At 38.0% G+C, this 23,415-nt stretch overlaps 1 protein-coding gene across 9 annotated transcripts in view; it reads left to right on the top strand.

The window, feature by feature from the left end:
• Positions 1–23,415, top strand: part of MYO6 (myosin VI) — an 856,486-nt gene that overhangs the window by 632,401 nt on the left and 200,670 nt on the right. The window lies entirely within an intron of this gene.

Raw genomic sequence — 23,415 nt, forward strand, 5'->3', positions numbered from 1 at the left:
GCAGGCTATACAAAGGCAAACATTTACTGAAGGACGAGAGAGAATTCCTAAAGGAAGAAGAGAAAGTACACAGGTTACTGATGGGTGTCTGCCTCCACCCACTGTACCTTGGGAACACTATTACCTGCCCAGTTATCTTAAGGTTCTTGGGTCTCCTCACATCCAAACCTTTGCATGACCCACTGACAGGAAGCAAGATTTCTATGTTGTCCACACAGGAATAGTAATTGAGACCATTGTTCTGACAGATTCAGTGATCTGCAATATGTAAATGTTATTGGAGGCTTGAAAGTGGAGAGCCATGTGGAAGTTGACAAATGACCGCATTGACACAGTGGGTAAAAGCAGAGTTTCACTTTACTGCTACTTTGTTCTTTTTCACTAATCACTTTTTGTGCAAGCCAGCCTTTGAGGCTGTCTATATTTTAAATATTTTATATTCACATAATTTCCACAAGCTTCTTGGGCTTTAAATCTGACTATGGCTCATGAGTTCATTTCTTGTAGTATTTAAACTCTTGCATCTCGATCAGTGCTTTTCTCCACCTATCTAAAATTATTTCTACTTTTGCAGCACAAGACTTTTATGTATTCTGTGTAAGAAATTGAAAGTATTAGTTGAGGGGAGTGAGAAGCCACCTCAAATAATAATCACGATTCTTGTCATGATTGAACCACTAAAGTCCCCAAATACATATGTAACTCTCTGGTAGCTTGGCCCAAACCAGTCAGACCTAAGTTAGAGGCAATGTGTAAAGTATTTATGCAGCACTCAAACAGTAATACAGTAAAAACTCAACACACGAAAAATCCAACTCAATTTAGAGAAATAGAGAATATTTTAACCCCTTCAGTGCCCATGACGAGCTGGACTCGTAATGGGCTGCGGTGGCGCTGTGCCCATGACGAGTCCAACTCGTCATGAACTCCGCCCGCTAATGCAAAGCGCGGCACTGGGCGGGGAAAGGGGCGGGCATGCAAGGGGTTAATAAACAAAATGACAACAATTCACTCGGAAGAACTGAAGATACAATTTTTTTAAGTTAGAACTGGCCTTCTGGTTGTGCTAGACCTTGTCAAAAGTTAAGGTCTACTGCAATTGAGCGCAGTTCAGGTACAGGGACCAGGTTCGTTCCACTGGAAGTTTTACACCCTGACTTGGAAACGTTTAAGGAGAAAAAGTGGTCATTGAGTCGTCACCGAGGCAGGCTGCAAAATGGTTCCGAAGCAGTGCTCAACAACAGCAGGTTACTGAAGAACGAGGAACCGCTGTGGTTGTAAACGAAGGTGGGAAAGCTCCATTCAGTCAAAGTCTGTGCCTCCGAGGCCTCAAGGTCAATTGGATCCTGCTCAGTGTCGAGCCCGGTGAAGCCCTCCAAGTTTGGATTTAGAGACTTTACTGAAAGTCTGATCTCCTTCATAAGGGCAAACCGTCAAGTTTAGGTCAACTGGCGATTCGACGTCAACGGCTATGGCCTTGACAGTGATCCCGGTTGCTGTCAGTTCGCAAGGCAGAAATATGGCAAAAAGTGTATAAGTCCAACTTCTTGCAGTTTGGGGACAGAAAGAGTACACAGTACCAGTACCAGTCAAGGGTCCAGGACCTGGGGGCACTATTTGGAGGTCATGACTCACTTCAGCAGAGGCAAATCACAGGGTCCAGGACAGGTCCAGTTGGAAGTGGTCATCTGGGAAGTTGCAGGAATAGAGGCCTCTGGAAACTTGTTGTGTCCCTGTAACTAAAACAGGAGGTCAACCAAATGACCCTTTGAGTCACTACTAGGGTTTTGGGTTCAAGGCAAGTAGGACCAGACCTTTCAGGTTCTTCAGAAAGCAGGGTAGTCCTTCTTTTGAATTATTCTTCACAGGTCCAGGACTGTTCCGAGGAAAGGTCTGTGGGGTTCACTTTTTTCCCCAGCCTGTGGTTGGAGGGCCCGTCTTTGCCCACCCACTAAATCAGTTGTGGTCATTCCCCCCCCCTCTCACTGGGTTTGGAGGCAGCCCAACAAGAGATACAAAAGGGGAGGCAGGCCTTGGTGTAAACTTTGTCTGTTCCCACATTTAGCGCCTTTTGTCTATTTACTGGGAGCAATACGCGTCGCATCACAGGGAAGCCATCCCATCAAGGTCACCTGATAGTTGGACACTTGCAGGAAAGCCTTTTGGTTTTAGGCAGGACAATGCCATCTTTCTAAAAGTTGCATTTCCAAAATAGTAATATAAAATCTGACTTGACCATTAAGTTAAATTTTAAATTACTATTACAGTGAGTCTTTGAACTATTTTTCTAGCTACTCCCAAACTGAATTTAGAACTTAAATGTAATAGTATAAACCAGTGTTAACCTATGAGAGAGCCAGCTTTGCCTCAGTAAAAAACTAACTTGTAGTTTTTTCCACTGCCAGGACATGTAAAACATTAGATGTGCATGGCCTGCTTTTTAGGTCTCGCCTAGCTATTGCGATAGCAATCGCTATGCGAGACTCTAGTAAGGGGCTCCCAAAAGTGCTCCCAAAAGCGGATTGCATGGCGAGCACGCGCACAATCACGTGCATCGTGCCGCTATGCAATCCATGGGAAGCGCTTCAGCCCACTGGCGCCCTCTGCATCAAACTTCAAAGAGTCCGCTCCCCCGCCTGGAATGCGCTCCCCCACCCCAGCCAAGCGCGCACGCCACGCTCCGCCGATACAAGCCATCCTGCAGATTCTGCACATCTCGGTACTTCCAGGTTTCTGGACAAGAGTATCCCGGCTCAGCAGCACATGCAAGGAATTCTAGGGATATGAAATTTTAATTATTCATCCGGGTCAGTCTCAAAACGAATTTACGTAACATTATTACTCCTACGCGAATTTTGGAAATGTTTTCTTCTTAGCAATCAAAGGGGCTTCTACAGAGAGGGCTAGCACCACTCTAGCCTGGTAATTACTGCTGGTAGGCAAGACAACGTGTTCATTACAGTCAAATGGCCTGATTTACAAATGATTGTTTCATTCATAAGATACCCAAAGACTACGTTATTTCGGGTAACGCCGACCTGACTTACAATAGGTAAAATTTTTTCACGCTTCTGACAAATGTAAAACTATCATAAACAGGAAATCCAGGCTAAAACTGTCAGGTGGGGAATTATTTGTGAATCAGCCGTGATAGGGCTAAAAATGTCTTGAAACAGATTTTTTTTTACAAATAGGACTAGTGTATCATACTTAAGACAATTTTATTACAACCTCAGTCCAGTAACAACACTTTGCATTTCAGACACAGAACGACGAGTAACAACTTCTGCAGAAGAGGAGTTGTGCTGTATTCGTCTGCACAGGGTAGCTATGTGTGTACCATATGCTTTAAAATCATATTCAAAGAGACATCATCAGTGCTCAGCGTCTTGAGAAGACCCACAAATATATCTCATGGCACGGCTTCCACTTTCACAAAGCAATGAACACAAACAAACAGTTCCGCCAGGCTAGCCTATTCCATCACAAATGACAAACAGCCAAGCACAGAAACAAAGGTGCATTCACAGTGTGTGGAAATGGAACTCGAACTGTGAACATATTGTTCTTTTTAAGAATCCTGAAGGGACAAGAATTAATAAGTACCACAACTAGTAATAATAATCCAAATGCTTCATAACAATGAGGTGGGAGTGTTTTGCTGCAGCTGGTGACTGTTATGGAGTAGTCACAAAAATCATGGCTACAAAAATGGCAGGAAGCCAACGCCATTGACTGTTGACTCCTGGGTATCAACAATCTAGGAACATTACATGCAGGTTACCGTATACTCCACTGCTACACACACACACACGCTACGGCCTAAAATATAAAATGTGCAGGAGCACATGTGAGGATTACGACACTGTATGTGCCAGCACATTTATAAAGACTCACAATGTATTTAATACCTATCAATTTCTCAAAACAAGACAAAAGTACAAACTAATTATTACTTTTTCATACACATCCGATCTATGCATGAAAAAGTAAAGATGGAAGTAAGTAAGTAAACAAACATTTTTATTGGGACCATTGTCCATAAAACACTCTCATACAGTAAAACATGTGTACAATAGGAATGACTTAAAAACCACCTAACCCAACCATGAACCACCCATTGTACTGCAACCCACCCTTTGTACTCTTCTATATTTTAAAAACAGAGGTCTTAAAAACGTAATCCTGCCAGAAAAAAAAACACAATCCACAAGTAAATGTAACAAAGTACATTTTACATTCAAAAGACAGAAGCAAAAACCACATTATCCTGAATCATGGCGCGTTGGGTGGTGGATGAATAAATAGGGTTGCAACCCACTCTCACTCTTAAAATAAAACAAACAAGCATTGGCATAGCCAATAGGTCTCGCTTTTGGGACCTTATAAGTGTTAAGTTATGCAACTGTTGCATGGCTAAACACTTATAAGGCCCCAAAGGCGAGTCCTATTGGCTATGCCAATGCTTATTAAATGATATGCATCCTGCCCTATGAATGTTTAGGGATTACCTTAGGGGTGACTCATAAGTATTAAAGAGGAAGGTTTAGAGATGACAAAAGTTTTATTTTGCCAGGTCAATAAGGCACTGTAAAACTGCACGCCCAGGCTGCAGTGACATGTCTGCAGATATATGATTTCCAGTGCTACTGTAGTGAATGACATAATGATTGCTGCAGCACACTAGTAGCATTTAAATTGCAGGCCCTGTGTTCAGGTGTTACCATATACTAGAAACTAGGGACTTACAAGTGATTTAAATGTGTCAATCAGGTGTATACCATTTTTAACAGGTTTGAAAGGAAGGACAGAATCACATCACCACCAGTTAGCAGGAGTAAAGTGCACAGAGTTCTACAACCAACAACATTCGGGTTCAATAAAAAGTACATTTCCATCACTTTGGTTCTCACTGTTCAAAACGTGATTTTCTCTTTAGCCAAATGTCCCTCATCTACTGGCAAGGATTCTAAAAAAATTGTAGGAGATTTATTCGGCAAGAAAATGTTTTTGTCTGTTCAGCTGTGTGCAAGTCAGCAATGTAAGCTTCATCTTCACAGAGCTCTGACTACCCAAGACGCTTGTTTTCTAGACAACGTGATTGAATGTCCAATTGGCCTTGAATTTAACTTTCACCATTTAACCTTGGCAATAATGACAAAAGCCATAAGAGCATTTGTGATATTTGTACAGCAACTTGCTTAGGAAGAAAAAGATGGTGTTCTACAAGGAAAACTGTAGCAATTCCTTTCAAGCCTTCAAGGTAACATTTTCTGTGTCTCTGAGCTTCATGTGTGCTGTTCCTATAAACATTGTGTCAGTTTACTTTCACTAATATGGGTGTATACCATAGAGTAGCAGTTGCTTGTAGCCTACAGCAGCAATCATTACTATTCCTACCTTGGCGTATGGGCAGAATCTACACTACACTGTGCAGCTAGGCTTATATACCATGAAATATCTTTGTTTATTAAGAATCTTGGATTCGATTTTTATAGAGTCTGTGGTTCAAGTAGTATGTCCTGAATACAAATCAGTGTCTAGTCTTAACAGGGAATTTAGATTTGGCGCACTTACTTATGTATATAGCAGTGCATTGGACAGTCCATGAGTTTGGTATACAATGAAAATATAGACCTCGTAATTATAGACTACAATTATAGAGAATGTAATACTGCAAACATATTAAACATAAATAAATCCCTACTTTAAAAATAATGAGGAGTAACCAAAGCCACCATCAATGAATTTACTTAAATATGTGCTTGGATTGAAGTTAGTATAGTAAGGTAACTCAATTCTTCAATAAGTGAAAAGTGTTTTTGATTTAGAATAGTGACACCCTGCATATCAGTAAGTTTGTAATAGGATATTTCTGTATGAGCTGTATTTTTGGCAGATTTAATCTTAAAGTTGAATTTGGAACTTTCATCAGTTCTTTGAACAATACCTGTTGTTACAAGAATAGCAGGATATATATATATATATATATATATCACCAACACGAGTCCACCAGCCGTTGCACCTCAGCGTCACGGGTGCTGCTCAACGCTTGGAGGACGCGCAAATTAATTCCAAAACACAGGTTACCCACTCCTCCGGAACCTTTTTCAATAGAGCGCACTCAGAGCCATCAGCGTTTCGTAAGCACTTTTTACATTTATTTTCGTCTCAGCTGCTTGCAGAATAGACAAACGCGTTTCAGCGTAACCGCCTTCGTCAGTGTCTATTCGATTGTGACAATCAAAATGTTTAAATAAAGTTTTCATGCAATTCATGGAAATAGAAAATAACGTTTTAAAATAAACATAGAAGAAAATCCAATGCTGCAGACATTTGTTATGTTAAGATAGCGGACATCTTTAAACGGTCAATACATTGTATTCATGTATGGGTTCATAGCTTAAATATGCTTATATCTGTCACTTATTTACTTTACAATTAATTATTGTTTATCCAAATGCATTCCAAAGTAATGAATGATGGCAATTCATTCGGCCGCACTTTCTAATTCCGCCCTGTATGGGCATATACTACAACGGAGTCTGCATAATTACATCAAATGGACAATACAGTTATTTCTGTTATGAGATTCCTATCTGACAGATTGATCACTGTCTGTGCCTTCAATTCCATCGTCCCCCTCGTTTGCTGCGTGTTACTATCGGGGTTGAACGTTCCATTTCTGCTCTTTTTGCCCCTCCTCGTCTTCCTCCTCTTCCTCCTCGTGTCTCTGGTGGATGTGTTCGTTGGGCCGGTCTCTGTCTCATTTTAAAACGTTATTTTCTATTTCCATGAATTGCATGAAAACTTTATTTAAACATTTTGATTGTCACAATCGAATAGACACTGACGAAGGCGGTTACGCTGAAACGCGTTTGTCTATTCTGCAAGCAGCTGAGACGAAAATAAATGTAAAAAGTGCTTACGAAACGCTGATGGCTCTGAGTGCGCTCTATTGAAAAAGGTTCCGGAGGAGTGGGTAACCTGTGTTTTGGAATATATATATATATATATATATATTCAGTGAAAAAACCATAGGTTTCACACATGTTATAGTTAGCTGGACATTTTACTCGTAAAAAACCAATGAAATTCCCCCGTTATAGTTAGTTCAGCTAACTATAACTCGCGCGCCCGCAATGCACTGCTGATGACGTCACATATTACATCACTCATGACATGGTCAGTGACATCACTCATGACATCACTGATGACATCTCAAATGACATCACTGATGACATCACTGATGACATCATCCAGTGAATGTGTGTTTTTCTGAAAATTAAATATGTTTTATATATGTATATCTCAAGGTTGATAGAAGAATAAATGGGTATATTACTGTCTAAATGGATGATTTCTTTTTGAAAAATTGATTGTGTAACTGACTGATTAAGTGTATCATAGTGAATACATGGCTTAGTGAGTAATATTTAAATATGTAGATATCTGTATCATTTTTTCACTTTGTGTATAAGTGGCTGCATGGGTTGGTGAGTAGCTACATGGGTGTCTATATAGGTTATTAGTTGGTTTTTTGAGTATTAGTCTGAGTGTCTGCATGGTTCGGTGGGGGGTATGACGTAGTGCATAGGTGCATGAATGAGTGACTCACTGTTTGTATGTGTTGAACAGAGCATGTGTGCAGGACTGCATGGGTGGATGAGTGTGTGTATGGGTGTGTTAGTGAGTGAATGACTGTCTCAATAGTGTCTTTATGAGTAACTACATATGTTTAAAACTAGTATATGTGACTATTGGTTTATATATGTGAGTATATGTGAGAGTGAGAGATTGAAAGAGTTCCTGTATGAATAAGTATGTATTTCTATAAGTGATTGTTTAAAAGACTAAGTATGTGTAAGTTTCCGTAGAAGTAAGTGTGGTGGTGTGTGTATAACTGTATATGCAAGTAAATGTATGTTTGATTCTTTATTAGCATGAGTGACTATGTGTGTGAGTAGCTCTATGGATGAGTGGCATTGTGTAACAGGATGTATAGGTGTATGAGTACATATGATAAGTGAGTACATGTATGAGTGACTGTATAGGACTGTTGGTGAATGAGTGGATGTGTATGTGGATCTTAGAATTACTGAAGAGGTTGTTGTAACTGTTATTGGTATGTCCATTGTTTTGAAAATTTTAGTCTCTATTTTTGAATGCGTGTATCAAAGGTTATATTAGGGGAAGAGGAGGTCTGCCACTCTATCACAAGGATGATGTCATCAGTGATGTCATCAGTGATGTCATTTGAGATGTCATCAGTGATGTCATGAGTGATGTCACTGACCATGTCATGAGTGATGTAATATGTGACGTCATCAGCAGTGCATTGCGGGCGCGCGAGTTATAGTTAGCTGAACTAACTATAACGGGGGAATTTCATTGGTTTTTTACGAGTAAAATGTCCAGCTAACTATAACATGTGTGAAACCTATGGTTTTTGCACTGAATTTCTAAGGTTTTTTAAATGCTAATTCCTAACTATAACGTGTGTGAAACCTATGGTTTTTTCACTGAATTTCTAAGGTTTTTTAAATGCTAATTCCTAACTATAACGTGGGTGAAACCCATGGTTTTTTCAGTGAATTTGCAAGGTTTTTTAAATGCTAATTGTTTTTTTTTTCTTCTATTTTTTTTAACATATTTTTATTTTATTTTTCTTACCTTTTATAAAGACTATGGTTAAATTTTTAAAATTCTTTAATAATTTTTTTTTTTAATATATTTTTTAAAATAAACATGTAAAATTTATTTGCAGTACTTTTTTTATTTTTTTTTATTATTTTTTTAGTACGCGTACCGTAAGCTTACGGTAAGCGTACGGTTTACGCAACGCCCGTAATTTTTCTACGCTGCTTGCGTATAGTTACGCAATTTGCGTAGCCGCGCGTACTCCGCGTGGGACGCGTGCGCGCGTACGCTACACGCGCACGTTACGCGGAAGTGTCGGGTAGTGTCTTTTTTACGCGCATGCGCACTTTTGACGTAAGCGTACCGTAAGCGCACCGTAAGCGTACGGTAGGTCATGTGATCATGAAACACAACTTTTGATTGGTTGAAACTACTTTCAGTTCTAGAACTCTCCTACACCACACCCATTCCCCTCATTTCTGCTTGTGATCCCTTAGGAGAAGGAGCTGGGTTGTCTTTGTGATACGATGGCAGAACAGCAGAGCTCTTCTGAGAGTGAGGCTAGCACTAGCAGCACTGTTTTGAGGCAGAGAGCGAGGAAACAAAAGCCCTCTTATGTATGGGATTATTTTACTTTTCCTGAAGGCCAGCAAAAGGTGAATGCACCCTTAGTAACTTGCAAGCTGTGTCAGCGTGTACTTTCAAGAGGTAATCCTGACAGGAAGTATTCCTTTGGGAATCATACCATGAAGAGACACCTCAAGGATGTACACAGAAGGACACATGGTCATCTTTTTGGAGGTAACTCTTCAGAAAGACAAGCAAGTACATCCACAGCAGCTCAGCCTGGACCATCATCTGCAGAGCTGACTCCTTCTTCTGCAGGTCAGGTGAGCCCTTCATCTGTGGGGGGAGCATCTCCTTTTGCTGGCCCTCTGGAAATGAACCCTCGATTTCGGAGGGTTGATATTCGATGCGCCTTTTGTCAAGATCTAATTTGCCATAGGGAGACCAGTGTTTCCCTAGTGAACAACAAAATAGATCAGCACACTTGTCGCTTTGAATAATTTTCCCATTCTTTCTTTCCTCTGTCCCTGCATGAACACAACGGTTCTTTTAAGAGCCAACCTTATCTTTCATCTTTTTTTTACATATGTTTTTTAAAACTTTTTTTTTTTTTTTTTACCGTACGCGTACGGTGCGCGTACTTTTTTTTTTTTTTTAAAAACACTAAAAATCAATATTCACATTACAAGGTCCTTGAGAGACTACAATTATTATTATTGACTTACCATACCCACTCAAAAAAATATTTATTCATTTGTTTTTTAAAAAAATAGCTTTAAAAATGGTTCTAGTTTTCGAAATTTTTCTATATCAATCTGAAAAAAAAGAAAAAAGTATTAATATTTTTAAAACATTTTATAATACAGTACACATATTTACATATTTTTCAAAAAATATTTTTGCCTTATTTTTGCTGTTTTCAGAATATATTGCATTTCACTATAAATTGTGAAAGCAATTGCATTCATCATTTTACAGCGGGCAAAAAAAAATAACAATCACAAAGATTGTATTAAAAAAGCCCAGAATCTCTTTTTACTTAAACTTAACATTATAGAAATGCATAATTATCTAAAAAAATATCATCTAATACCAATACTTATTTCTTTAAAATACCGTCTGATATGTTTGTTTCAGAAGTATAATCACAATATTATATCTCAAATAACTCCACAATACATCTGATTCCATTTCCTTTAGGCCAAATAGTAATTTTAAATTTTTTTTGGGAATAAATTTCCAACGGTAATCCAATAAAATTCTAAAGTTTAATTTGTTCAGATCTCACTGATTCTCTGTAACATTTTGGTTCACGAAAATTTTTTGAATAATTTATTAAGTCCACAATAGAATTGGTTACTTTTCCACATGGCCAAATAGTAATTTTTTAAATCATTTTTGAAAAAATTTCCAATGGCAGTCCAATAACATTCCAAAATTTAAATTGTGCAGATGTTACCGATTATCTCTAAATTATTGGTTTTTGAAAGTTTCATTAAAAATTAAAAAAGTCCACATTACAATTGGTTATCTTTCCATTAGGCCAAACGATAATTTAAAAAATCTTTTTTTTACAAAATTGCAATGGTAATCCAGTAAAATGGTAAAATTATTTTGTCCAGATCTTGCCAAATCTCTCTAAAATTTAGGTTTCAGGAAGATTAGATAGGAATTTGCTAAATCAAAAGGCAAACGTTGTTTGAAAATCAATTGGGAATCATTACACAGTGTCCAGCCTTTTTCACATTTAAGATAAACTGTGTAATGTCCAGAAGTAACAGTAGGTCCATCATGGAAAATTATTGCAACAGTTACAAAAGTTTTTCCTGAAATTGATAATTGCTGTCCTGTAAACTTCTTTATTAAAGTATCCAATTTTGAACCATCAGCTCTACATCGTTGCATCATTAAAATTACATACTGTCCGTATTCCTTTAAAATTAACGTTGAAAACATGTCAGATTTACACTCACCACATTTCATGCTATGATTAGCATCTTTAACTAATTTTGCAAAAGTGACTGTTTTACTCTCTGGCAATGTCAAATAAATAAACCTTTCATTATCAACATTAGAGCCACATATATTATAACAATTTTCACAACTATGTTCCCATTTATAAGAGAGACCAAAAAAAATTTCAATGGGAACTCCTTCTTCTTCCACTACCTGAAGAAAATACATCAAAAATTCGTGTGCATCTTGCTGTTCATTTTGAGAAAACTGTGTTCGTCCTGAACATATATCTAAAAGTTTTCTAATTTCAGTAGCACTTTCTATTTGAGTTTTATCTTTACTCAGCTTTTGAAAAAGGAGACTCAGCTCTGAACAGAATCTTTTTCCCTGATTTACTATTATCTGCTCTTGCAAACTTTCCAGATAAAATGCAACATTCAGCACTACATTTGCGTAGCAGTTGACACCAGAGCTATTTTCAAAATGACATCCTACAACCTGTTCTTCATTTTCCTTTTTCTTTTTGCTCGCAATTACATCACTCCTCTTTTTTTTCCTCTTCTCTACATCTTCATTACAGATATTCTCATTTTTTCTTTTATGAGAAACTACACGTTTCTCCAACACAGGATACTGACCTAAATGAGGAGCATAGCTTCTTCTTAATCTATTATACTCCTTTACACAGTTTGTATCAGCACTAACTTTTGAATCATCAAAGTCTATCATGAATAAACCTGATAATGTTTTCACTCGTGACAAAGCAACATATGCCATACCTTCTTTGAACACAGTTGAACCAATGTTCACAAAAGCACAATCTACAGTCAATCCTTGAGACTTGTGAATAGTTACAGCATATGCTAGAGAAAACGGAAACTGCTTCCTACGTACATATAAGTCTTTCACAAGCATGAAACGAACTGTACAACGACAAATATCTTTAACTTCTTCTATCTGATCAAATTTTATTTTTAAACATTCAATTCCTTCTTTTTTCTGATAATTAATAAAACCCACAACTCTTCCCATAGCTCCATTAACTAAACCTTTTTCAACATCCAAATTTCTTCTTAAAAATACTCTACAGTTCATGCAAACATATAGATTTTTTTCTAATCCAGCTGTTTTGGAGATGTTCTTCTCCAGTGAGTCCAATTTATTTTTCAGTTTGCCTGTTACTGTGACAGTAATTCTTCCATCCTCAATTTTGTCCACTGCTTCCAATTTCCTGATCTCTTCCTTTTCCAATTTCAAAAGCTCCTCATTAAATATTGAGCATTCACGTAGAGTTGGCATTAAGCAGATGACACTTTTGTTTTCTGCAATATTCTTGTATATTTTCTCTGCAACTATTTCTTCCTTTGGAAATAAATTATGTAGCAGCCGACTCTGTAATGCTTTTTTGCCAACTTCTGTGAGTAGTCCAATTCTGATATCTTTCAGAATACTTCCATATTCTTCATCGCTTGCTTGCCTCATATTAGTAGTAAGTTCCTTGTACTCAAAGAAGGACCAAATATTTGTATTTCCGATGCTTCCCAATGACTTCTTCGTGTCTTCATGTGTGACAGTATTAAATACTGGTTGTCCTTTAACTGGAGTAAGCTGCAGAAGATCTCCAAAAACTATGACGTGTTTTCCACCAAATAACATGTCATAGTCTGTCTTCAAAATTTGCTGCATTCTTAAATGCACAAAGGCAAGCATTAAGTTTGATACCATGCTCACCTCATCAATAATGAGAACTTGCATCTTCTTCAATACTCTTGAAACTTCCAAGGATGCTTCTCCAGTTAGCTTGTTGTATTGTATTTTGTTCTCATGCTCCACTGGTAACATTAGCAAACGATGTAAAGTGATTCCTTTTATGTTATATGCTGCTAACCCAGTTGGAGCAGTAACCACACAAGACAAAGTAGAATCCGTTTTTTGCTGTAGGTAGCTTCTGATGACTTTTATTAGGAAACTTTTTCCAGTTCCAGCTTGTCCGCTTACATACATCCTGATTGGATGAAATGATGTGCATGAGCACTCTTTTTTTTCATGTAGAAATCCGTGATCAATTTTGTTTTTGATCTCTTCATAAATTTGTTGCTGCTCTTGATTCAGTTGTCTTTCCAAATTTTCTAAGTCTATAAATTCTTCTTGAGCTTGATTCATAGCCGTTTCCACTTCATTCATGGCTATTGATGCTTCATTTTCAACGATTGGTTGTCCTAGGGGATCTTGACTGAGTGTTCCTGAACTTTGGCTGTCCTGAGAACTGTCTCTAGCTATTTCTGCTGCAATTGTAGTTTCCTGTTCAATTTCTTCATTTAACATTTGCAGATAAGTTGAGAATGTACTGCATTGTATGCTGTCTTTGTAAGCATTAAAAGAATCTTCATAGCTTTGAAATTCTCCCAGTAGTTCATCCTCTGTACGCCATGGTTTAAACAACTGTAAAAGAGCCAAGTAGTAAAATTCCTTCTTGTCAGTAGTGTCACAACTCAGCTTCCGGTGATTTATCAAACTTCCTTTTGTTTGCTTCACCAAACATCCTTCTTCACCAACGACTTTATATTTTCCATTGTTGATGTCTTCTGCGGCTTTCCGTGAATAAATGTAGTTCTGCAGCACTTCATAGAGACACATGTTCTCCAGATGATGACTTCTCTTGGGATAATAAGTGTCCAACATGTTTGATTTCAAAATATCTGTACTTTCTGGGTCATTCTCGGCCAAATATTCAATTTCTCCTACAGATTTCAGTACCCGATTTCTCATTGCTGCAAGGCCTAAACTTGCCCAAATTATTCTTCTTGACTTCGAGTAGAGACTTGCAGAAGATAACCTATCTGAACATTCGTAGGATCCAATTTCTCGATGCGATAACATCTTCAAACTGAAACTGTACAGCTTCTTACTGACAGTCTTCTCGTGAGAAATCTCTTCCCACATTTCCTTCAATTCTGTTTTTTCTGATTTCGTAATGTAAGACGTTACATATCGAGCAACAGCAATGGAATTGTCAGCTACATACTGTATATCCATGTTAGCGTTCCACATGGATAAAATGACTGGGTTGTAGTCATTTATATTTTTTGATTCTTCTTTTCTTTTAAGGTTGTAGGTATTCTTAGGTGATTTTCTTGTGATAGTATGTCTCACAGCTGACATAAAACTGTTTACTCTTCCATTTGAAAGAACAGGTCTAGGAAATCCAAATCGACATTTAGTGTAGTATTTTTCTTTGCTCTTGTATTTCCGTCGACAGTATTTTCCACACCGATGACTTTGGAAACGTAAAACTTGCTCCTTTAACTTTTTCTCTTCTGTGCTTTTTGGTATAGCACATGTTGCATATTCTTCAATGTAAGATAACACTGCTTCATCAGTATCTGTTCCAAACTTTGGGGCATCCTTGATCCACAACAGCATATGAATATGAGGAGCACCTCTTGCCTGGTACTCTTTTCTCCAAAAGAAATCCACTACTTCTCCAAGAGGTGGATTTTTTTTATTGCAGATGAAGGACATCATAGCCTCAAATCTATGATTGAAATATCTGCAAACATTAACCGGATTCAATGAGCACAGTTCTCCTGCTGTCTTGTATTCGATGTTTTTAATGTTTGAATTTGCCTCTCGTAGAAAATCCAGTAAATCATCCCAAGCGTACTCGGCACAGCTTAGGGTAAGGAACCATGTTGGAGTTCCTAAATTCCGTAACATGCATTTTAATTCACCATGACGTCGGTACCAATATTCATTTGTCCCACGCTGACAAGCCATCAGATTGATCAGTTGTGTTTCCAAATGATCATCTCGGTGCTGCACTTTCTCCATAAAATCCTTAGCAGACACATTTTGTAAATGTACTCCACTTTTTAAAATGTGATTTACTGCATAAGACAGTGCAGACAAGTCGCTTTCAAATAAAAGATGGAACAAATAAGGAATACTTTGTCGAAATCTGGGATCTTCAGCATATAGTCTTGTAGTCCGATACTCAGAAGCTGGAATCTGTTCTGGACGTTCATCGTATCGTCCTCCTTTTCCTTTAGGAAACAGCTGGGGAAAACATCGAGCTTCCAAACTCTCCTCCCATACACTCACGGGAGTTCCTTTTGCTTTCTTCATCTGAAAGAGATCAATATTGTCTCCCATAACTTCTTTTGAATGAAGAGGATGTATGCTAAAATGTTCATAAATTTCTTCTTCCTTTGACTTGTCTACTTTTTCAATTTGTCCAGTTGGTGTTTCTGTGTCTTCTTGTAAATCTTCTTCTTCTTCTTCTTCTTCTATATAAATTGATTCATACCATTTGTTATTCCTTTTCAAATACAAATTTGCTCTTTGTACTTTCCGTACATCTACCAGCTCCTGCCAAATCTTCTTATTCTTTGTAGGTACACCATTAACCAGAATAACTAATGGTTCAGTTTCCAAAGTATCCGCATCAATAGTTTCCATATTTTTTTTCAAATCCAAGGGCAAATACACCACTCTACCTTTTAAACCTCTCAGTAAATCAGAAGGAGGTAATTTACCAGTTTTGGGCTCCATACGTACTATGGTCTGGAACGGATGAACACATTGAATGAGTATAGACTCATAAGTATTTAATTCAGAAAGTTCAGCAGGAATAGCATCCAATTCTAAATTATTATGTACAGCACTGGTCGGCATTCTATTTTCCTCTAACTTGTTGTAACAGTATTTACAAATACGCTGAACTTCACCCAATTCAAAACAATTTTCAAGAAATATATATGTGGCAAAATCCTTCCACTTATAATTATCTTCATTTTCACTCTTTCTGTACAGATCAACATACCTGGTTTGTTTTCTATAATGAGTTCTGCGGCAACAAATACAAGTAATATTTGGTCTTTCATTAGAGATTTTTCAAATTTTGTTATGTGATCATTAAATGTCTTACTTACAAATGGTTCTACATTCTCTTCCACTTCTTCCTCATTTAGTGTGTCCTTCTCTGCACTGTTTTGTTCAGGACCAAAGTAACAAAACTGAATTTCATCAACAACCTTCTCTACATCTGATACCGTTCCTCGGAACAGAGCCCTATTCAATTCATCTAACTTTATTGCTGGACTTTTAGCAAAATACAACCGTCTCACAAACTTTCTCATTTCAGTATGATGAACAGCCAGCATCCTAAAATGATGGAAAACACTATTGCACACTTTTCTAGATAGACAAGCCAGAGAATGACCCTGCAAACCAGTATTCTCTCTCACTCTGCATGGATCCAGACTTTGAAGCACCTTAATCTTCTGTTTTATACTTTTTTTTACTATATTCTCTTAGAAACTCTCGAAATTTGTCAATAGATTCCTGACGCACAGTGCAAATACTACTACAATTCCAAGTGTACACTGGGGCTTTAGGACGTCTCCCCATTGCCTCATCTGCCATCACTTGTACCTCATCTCTTGGAACCATTATCTCCTTCTCCATTATGCAACCATTTTTTACTTCGTATGAACGACCTCTGGTGTCAACTGCATGCAGCAAACTATTACTTTGAAAATAGCTTTCTTCATTAAAAAAAGGTTCACTACTTGAACTATGCATCCACTTGCCTAAAAACACTTTACAAAAGTTTGTTCTGTTCACTACTCTTTTCCTTTTGCTATGTGATTTCAGTACATTAACCATTTTGTCTAATGTACGCATCCTATTCAAAATTAATATGAATAGTTTCCTTTTTAATTCTAATGCCTTTGCTGCAATGGCTTCTATTTCTTTTTTTCTTTTATAAAACTTTGTCTTTTTCTTATATTTCTTCACATCCTTCATCAAATTAGACATAACTCTTCTCTGAAACATTTTTCTACGTATCTCTTTAAACGCTGTTTTTCTATTTAAATAAATCTTTTCAGTTGCTGAAGGTATATTTGCATTAACTAAATTGTCAATTTTTTCCTCTTCTTTTTTTTTAAAAACATCCTTTCGAGTACAGACATTTTGTACATTTTTCATTCTTTTGAATATATTTTTAAGAAATTGTTTTTTTTGCTTACCAGAAGATTTTTTCTTTTTCCCAACATCAGCATCTTCTACTAACTTTGGTCCTCTAGTTGTCTTCAAATATAGGTTTTTTTTTAGCGTTTTTTGAACTCTGGATTTTGTAGGCATCTTAAATTTTGTTCACTGCTCTTCAGCAATACCTGAAAAAAACTAAAAAAAAAATTCCTTTATTTTATTTAAATAAATTACTACATTTCTTTTCACAATAGTCACAAAACGAAATTTCTTTGCCAATTTGAATGCACACTTACTGCTCTTTTTTTTTGGCAAGTGAAAATCACTTTTACAGACTGACACATTATGAAACCACTTTTCAGATTTTTTAAAAAGCCCATGTCCAGACTGCTACACTCCAGCAAGGGCAACCAGCCTTAGTGATGCTGAATGTATTTGCATTACAGACTGAAACCTGAAAACCCCACTCGCTTGTAAATACTGTGCATGATTATACATGGCAAGCAGATGGGTGTGTGCTAAGAGTCTGCTTCTTCCCCCAAAAAATCGCTCCCCCTTTTTCCTACTAATGCAACTGTGAAATCACCAGAAAAAAACGCAATAAATCTCTGCCTGTAATTCCTATTTCCACACAGAGTCATGTTTTCACATTAGTCCCAAAACTAAATTTCTTTGCCAATTTGAAAGCACACTTACTGCTCTTTTTTTTTGGCAAGTGAAAATCACTTTTACAGACTGACACATTATGAAACCACTTTTTTGATTTTTTTAAATGCACATGTCCAAACTGCTTTTTCAGACCACCACCATGTGTAACCTGGGTGGCTGCCTATATTCCAGCAAGGGCAACCAGCCTTAGTGATGCTGAATGTATTTGCATTACAGACTGAAACCTGAAAACCCCACTCGCTTGTAAATACTGTGCATGATTATTCATGGCAAGCAGATGGGTGTGTGCTAAGAGTCTGCTTCTTCCCCCAAAAAATCGCTCCCCCTTTTTCCTACTAATGCAACTGTGAAATCACCAGAAAAAAACGCAATAAATCTCTGCCTGTAATTCCTATTTCCACACAGTCATGTTTTCACATTAGTCCCAAAACGAAATTTCTTTGCCAATTTAAATGCACACTTACTGCTCTTTATTTTTGGCAAGTGAAAATCACTTTTACAGACTGACACATTATGAAACCACTTTTTTGATTTTTTTAAATGCACATGTCCAAACTGCTTTTTCAGACCACCACCATGTGTAACCTGGGTGGCTGCCTACATTCCAGCAAGGGCAACCAGCCTTAGTGATGCTGAATGTATTTGCATTACAGACTGAAACCTGAAAACCCCACTCGCTTGTAAATACTGTGCATGATTATACATGGCAAGCAGATGGGTGTGTGCTAAGAGTCTGCTTCTTCCCCCAAAAAATCGCTCCCCCTTTTTCCTACTAATGCAACTGTGAAATCACCAGAAAAAAACGCAATAAATCTCTGCCTGTAATTCCTATTTCCACACAGAGTCATGTTTTCACATTAGTCCCAAAACGAAATTTCTTTGCCAATTTGAATGCACACTTACTGCTCTTTTTTTTTGGCAAGTGAAAATCACTTTTACAGACTGACACATTATGAAACCACTTTTTTGATTTTTTTAAATGCACATGTCCAAACTGCTTTTTCAGACCACCACCATGTGTTACCTGGGTGGCTGCCTACATTCCAGCAAGGGCAACCAGCCTTAGTGATGCTGAATGTATTTGCATTAACAGACTGAAACCTGAAAACCCCACTCGCTTGTAAATACTGTGCATGATTATACATGGCACGCAGATGGGTGTGTGCTAAGAGTCTGCTTCTTCCCCCAAATAATCGCTCCCCCTTTTTCCTACTAATGCAACTGTGAAATCACCAGAAAAAAACGCAATAAATCTCTGGCTGTAATTCCTATTTCCACACAGAGTCATGTTTTCACATTAGTCCCAAAACGAAATTTCTTTGCCAATTTGAAAGCACACTTACTGCTCTTTTTTTTTGGCAAGTGAAAATCACTTTTACAGACTGACACATTATGAAACCACTTTTTTGATTTTTTTAAATGCACATGTCCAAACTGCTTTTTCAGACCACCACCATGTGTAACCTGGGTGGCTGCCTACATTCCAGCAAGGGCAACCAGCCTTAGTGATGCTGAATGTATTTGCATTACAGACTGAAACCTGAAAACCCCACTCGCTTGTAAATACTGTGCATGATTATACATGGCAAGCAGATGGGTGTGTGCTAAGAGTCTGCTTCTTCCCCCAAAAAATCGCTCCCCCTTTTTCCTACTAATGCAACTGTGAAATCACCAGAAAAAAACGCAATAAATCTCTGCCTGTAATTCCTATTTCCACACAGAGTCATGTTTTCACATTAGTCCCAAAACGAAATTTCTTTGCCAATTTGAAAGCACACTTACTGCTCTTTTTTTTTTTGGCAAGTGAAAATCACTTTTACAGACTGACACATTATGAAACCACTTTTTTGATTTTTTTAAATGCACATGTCCAAACTGCTTTTTCAGACCACCACCATGTGTAACCTGGGTGGCTGCCTACATTCCAGCAAGGGCAACCAGCCTTAGTGATGCTGAATGTATTTGCATTACTGAGTCCAACCTCAAACCCTTAAACTATTCTTTTTTTTTCCAGTACACCTTAATTTATCGTGAAAACATAGTCCATATTATTTTACATGTTCCTCACATTTAAATTTCTCCCAAAACAGAAAATGATAAACGCAACTTCAACAAAAAGAATTTCCATTTCTATTATTCATTTCTTAATTTACCATATACATCTCCTCTCAAACTCTAACCTCACCTTTAAAATTAGTTAGTTGTGAAAGAAATGTGGCACTCAAACAGCAGATTATCAGAGCCAGGATCTCTGTTCTGTTCACCTCTCTCCTCTCAGCAGAACCAGATAATGGCAAACTTTCCCTCTATTTTTCCACACATATACATGTAAGTTTCAAATCTCAGTGCTTCCCCCTTTTTTCAAATGTAATCACACATTTCTATTGGTTGAAAACCAACCCTTTTCCAAAAGTACCCTGCCCCCAACTTGACTTCTGCCTAGTACCCTTCCCCCAACTTGACTTCTGCCTGCTACCATAGCAACAGCTCATGGAACACTGCTGTGTGGAGTTAGGTCAGAAGTTCGCCACACAATGTTTCAATTCCACAGAGCAAGAGTGCTTGACTTTTCAAACCTAACAGCAAATCCATAGTACTGTTCTTTGGTAACACATTTTTCTGTACCAATACAAAACATGCTTCTATTAGTTTACACATACAGCCTAGTTTTTATTCTAGAATGGTATGAAACAGCCAATCAGTTCTTTTTGTTTTGAAAAAAATATGTATGCCTCCATTTCCAAACTGTCTTTCTTTTCATATTGCCATTCTACTGAAAGACACCTCCTGAGTGCATCCAGTTCTCCTTTGAAGATGTTCACAGTGTGGATTGTAGGGCACAGCTATGTCTTCTGGAGTGAAAAGTTTGCAGAGAAAACAGATATGGTGAGAGACCTTGCTTTGCCAAATGTAGACATTAAATGGATTGGTCAGAGAGGGTTAAAGTGGCACCAATTGATGCCATTGGTGAAATCCTTCATGCAAATCCAACACCCTGACCTCATAATAGTGCACTGGGGTGGCAATGACCTAGGCACTTTGACTGGGGTAGGTCTGGAAATGCTTATGAAGGACACCTTTGCACAACTGTTTTCACTTTTCCCTAAAACTGCCTTTGTGTTTTCCAACATATGCCAAAGGCAAAAATGGAACTGGTCCAATCATTTCTGTCCGCAGATTGACAAAGCAAGAAAGCATGTCAACAAATCTGTTTCTGCTTTCCTCCGTGACTATGGTATGGGTGCCATTTACCACAACAACTTGCGTTATCACATGCAAGACATTTATAGAGGAGATGGTGTGCACTTCAATGATAAAGGGAACAGAGTCTTCCTCTTGAACCTTAGACTCTGCATCGGTACTTACTTGTAGGTACCACTAAAAAATCATTTCATAAACACAACGGCTCTTTTTAGAGCCCCCTAATATCTAAACACTTAAATCTGAATTTCATTTATTTTTTTATTTTGCTTTCTACCGTACGCTTACCGTACGCGTACCCCGTGATTTTTTTAAAAATCAATAAATGTTTTCTTTGTACTTTTCAGTCCTTCTTTGACCCCCTCACAAATGTAAGGGGGTCTGTAACTCTCCTCATTGCCCCCTTTTCTTGTTTTCACTCTTTTTTTTCTGAGTGAAACACACAAAATGGCGGCCGCCGCTTCCTGGTTTCGGCCGATTCGAATGTTTACTAAGATCTAACAGCCAATCAGAATCGCGCTCGCGCACGCCACCGTACGCGTACCGTAAGCTTACCGTAAGCGTACGGTAAGCGTACCGTAAGCGGGCTCAGATATATATATTGATTTAAAGGCTATTTTCTCAATCTACTGAACAGATTTACACCAAACCTACAAAAGGCACTTCCTTGACATAGGGACTACCTCTCTGCCAAATTTCTAGTAATTCTGTTCAGCCGTTCGGGCTGTAGCTCGTTCTAAAGGTCCTATGGAAAAATGCATGGGAAAAACGCGTTTTGGGACCCCCCTTTTATCTCAGCCCCCGCTTGACGTATCCCCCCGAGACTTTCAGGGTAGGAGCGGAGCGTAGCGCCCCACCTATTTTGAGAAATTCGCGAGGATTCATCGACCGGCGCCAAAGTTATTCAAAATAGAATGTTGCGGATTTCCTATGGAAAAGGGGTCCTACCTATAACTACCTACTGGCGACCGCCAGTAGGTTATATATATATATATATATATATATATATATATATATATATATATATATATATATATATATATATATATATATATATATATATATATATATATATATATATATATATATATATATATATATATCTCTCCAAAACACTGCCTCCAGGCACAGGAGCCCCAGACTCTACAGGGCGGCCTCCAAACAATGGTCCCGGAGAGACCCATCAATTGACTTCCGTCAGAAACACAAATGAGGCCCATTACCGGAGAAAAGCATTTATTAGCAGGTACAGCAGCGCAGTAAGTACTCCTTCTTACGCGTTTCAGCAACCTTTGCCTTGTTCACAGGTGGAGTTTTGTAAATGCACAGTGCAATCGTGCGCGCCTTTTAATGTTAAAATCACGTGACAGTCTTTCAATACTGCAGTCCCCATGATGCATTGTTACTTGCTATGTGCTGCATGGACACTCGTAAAATCCATATGCTTTTTAAATAAAAGTTCTTTTTTCGTACCTGCATCAGTATAGTGGGTTTTAATTTATTCATGCTGTCCAGAGATTTCTTTCGCGTTGCATGACAGATTTAGGCATAACGCGATGTTCCTGCGATAATGCCTGTCCTCCGGCACGATCAGAGTGAGGAATCACCCCTCCCTGAATCCCTTCCTGCACCATCGCAATTTTGCCATTTAGCATCACCTTCAGTGGGCTTTTGACGGCGAGTGAGTCGAGCTCCAGATTAATGTCCAAAACACTGCCTCCAGGCACAGGAGCCCCAGACTCTACAGGGCGGCCTCCAAACAATGGTCCCGGAGAGACCCATCAATTGACTTCCGTCAGAAACACAAATGAGGCCCATTACCGGAGAAAAGCATTTATTAGCAGGTACAGCAGCACAGTAAGTACTCCTTCTTACGCGTTTCAGCAACCTTTGCCTTGTTCACAGGTGGAGTTTTGTAAATGCACAGTGCAATCGTGCGGGCCTTTTAATGTGAAAATCACGTGACAGTCTTTCAATACTGCAGTCCCCATAGACTACAATTATAGAGAATGTAATACTGCAAACATATTAAACATAAATAAATCCCTACTTTAAAAATAATGAGGAGTAACCAAAGCCACCATCAATGAATTTACTTAAATATGTGCTTGGATTGAAGTTAGTATAGTAAGGTAACTCAATTCTTCAATAAGTGAAAAGTGTTTTTGATTTAGAATAGTGACACCCTGCATATCAGTAAGTTTGTAATAGGATATTTCTGTATGAGCTGTATTTTTGGCAGATTTAATCTTAAAGTTGAATTTGGAACTTTCATCAGTTCTTTGAACAATACCTGTTGTTACAAGAATAGCAGGATATATATATATATATATATATATACACACACACACACACACACACACACACACACACACACACACACACACA

Source organism: Triturus cristatus, chromosome 6 (assembly GCF_964204655.1).
Source record: "Triturus cristatus chromosome 6, aTriCri1.1, whole genome shotgun sequence".
Lineage (NCBI taxonomy): Eukaryota > Metazoa > Chordata > Amphibia > Caudata > Salamandridae > Triturus > Triturus cristatus.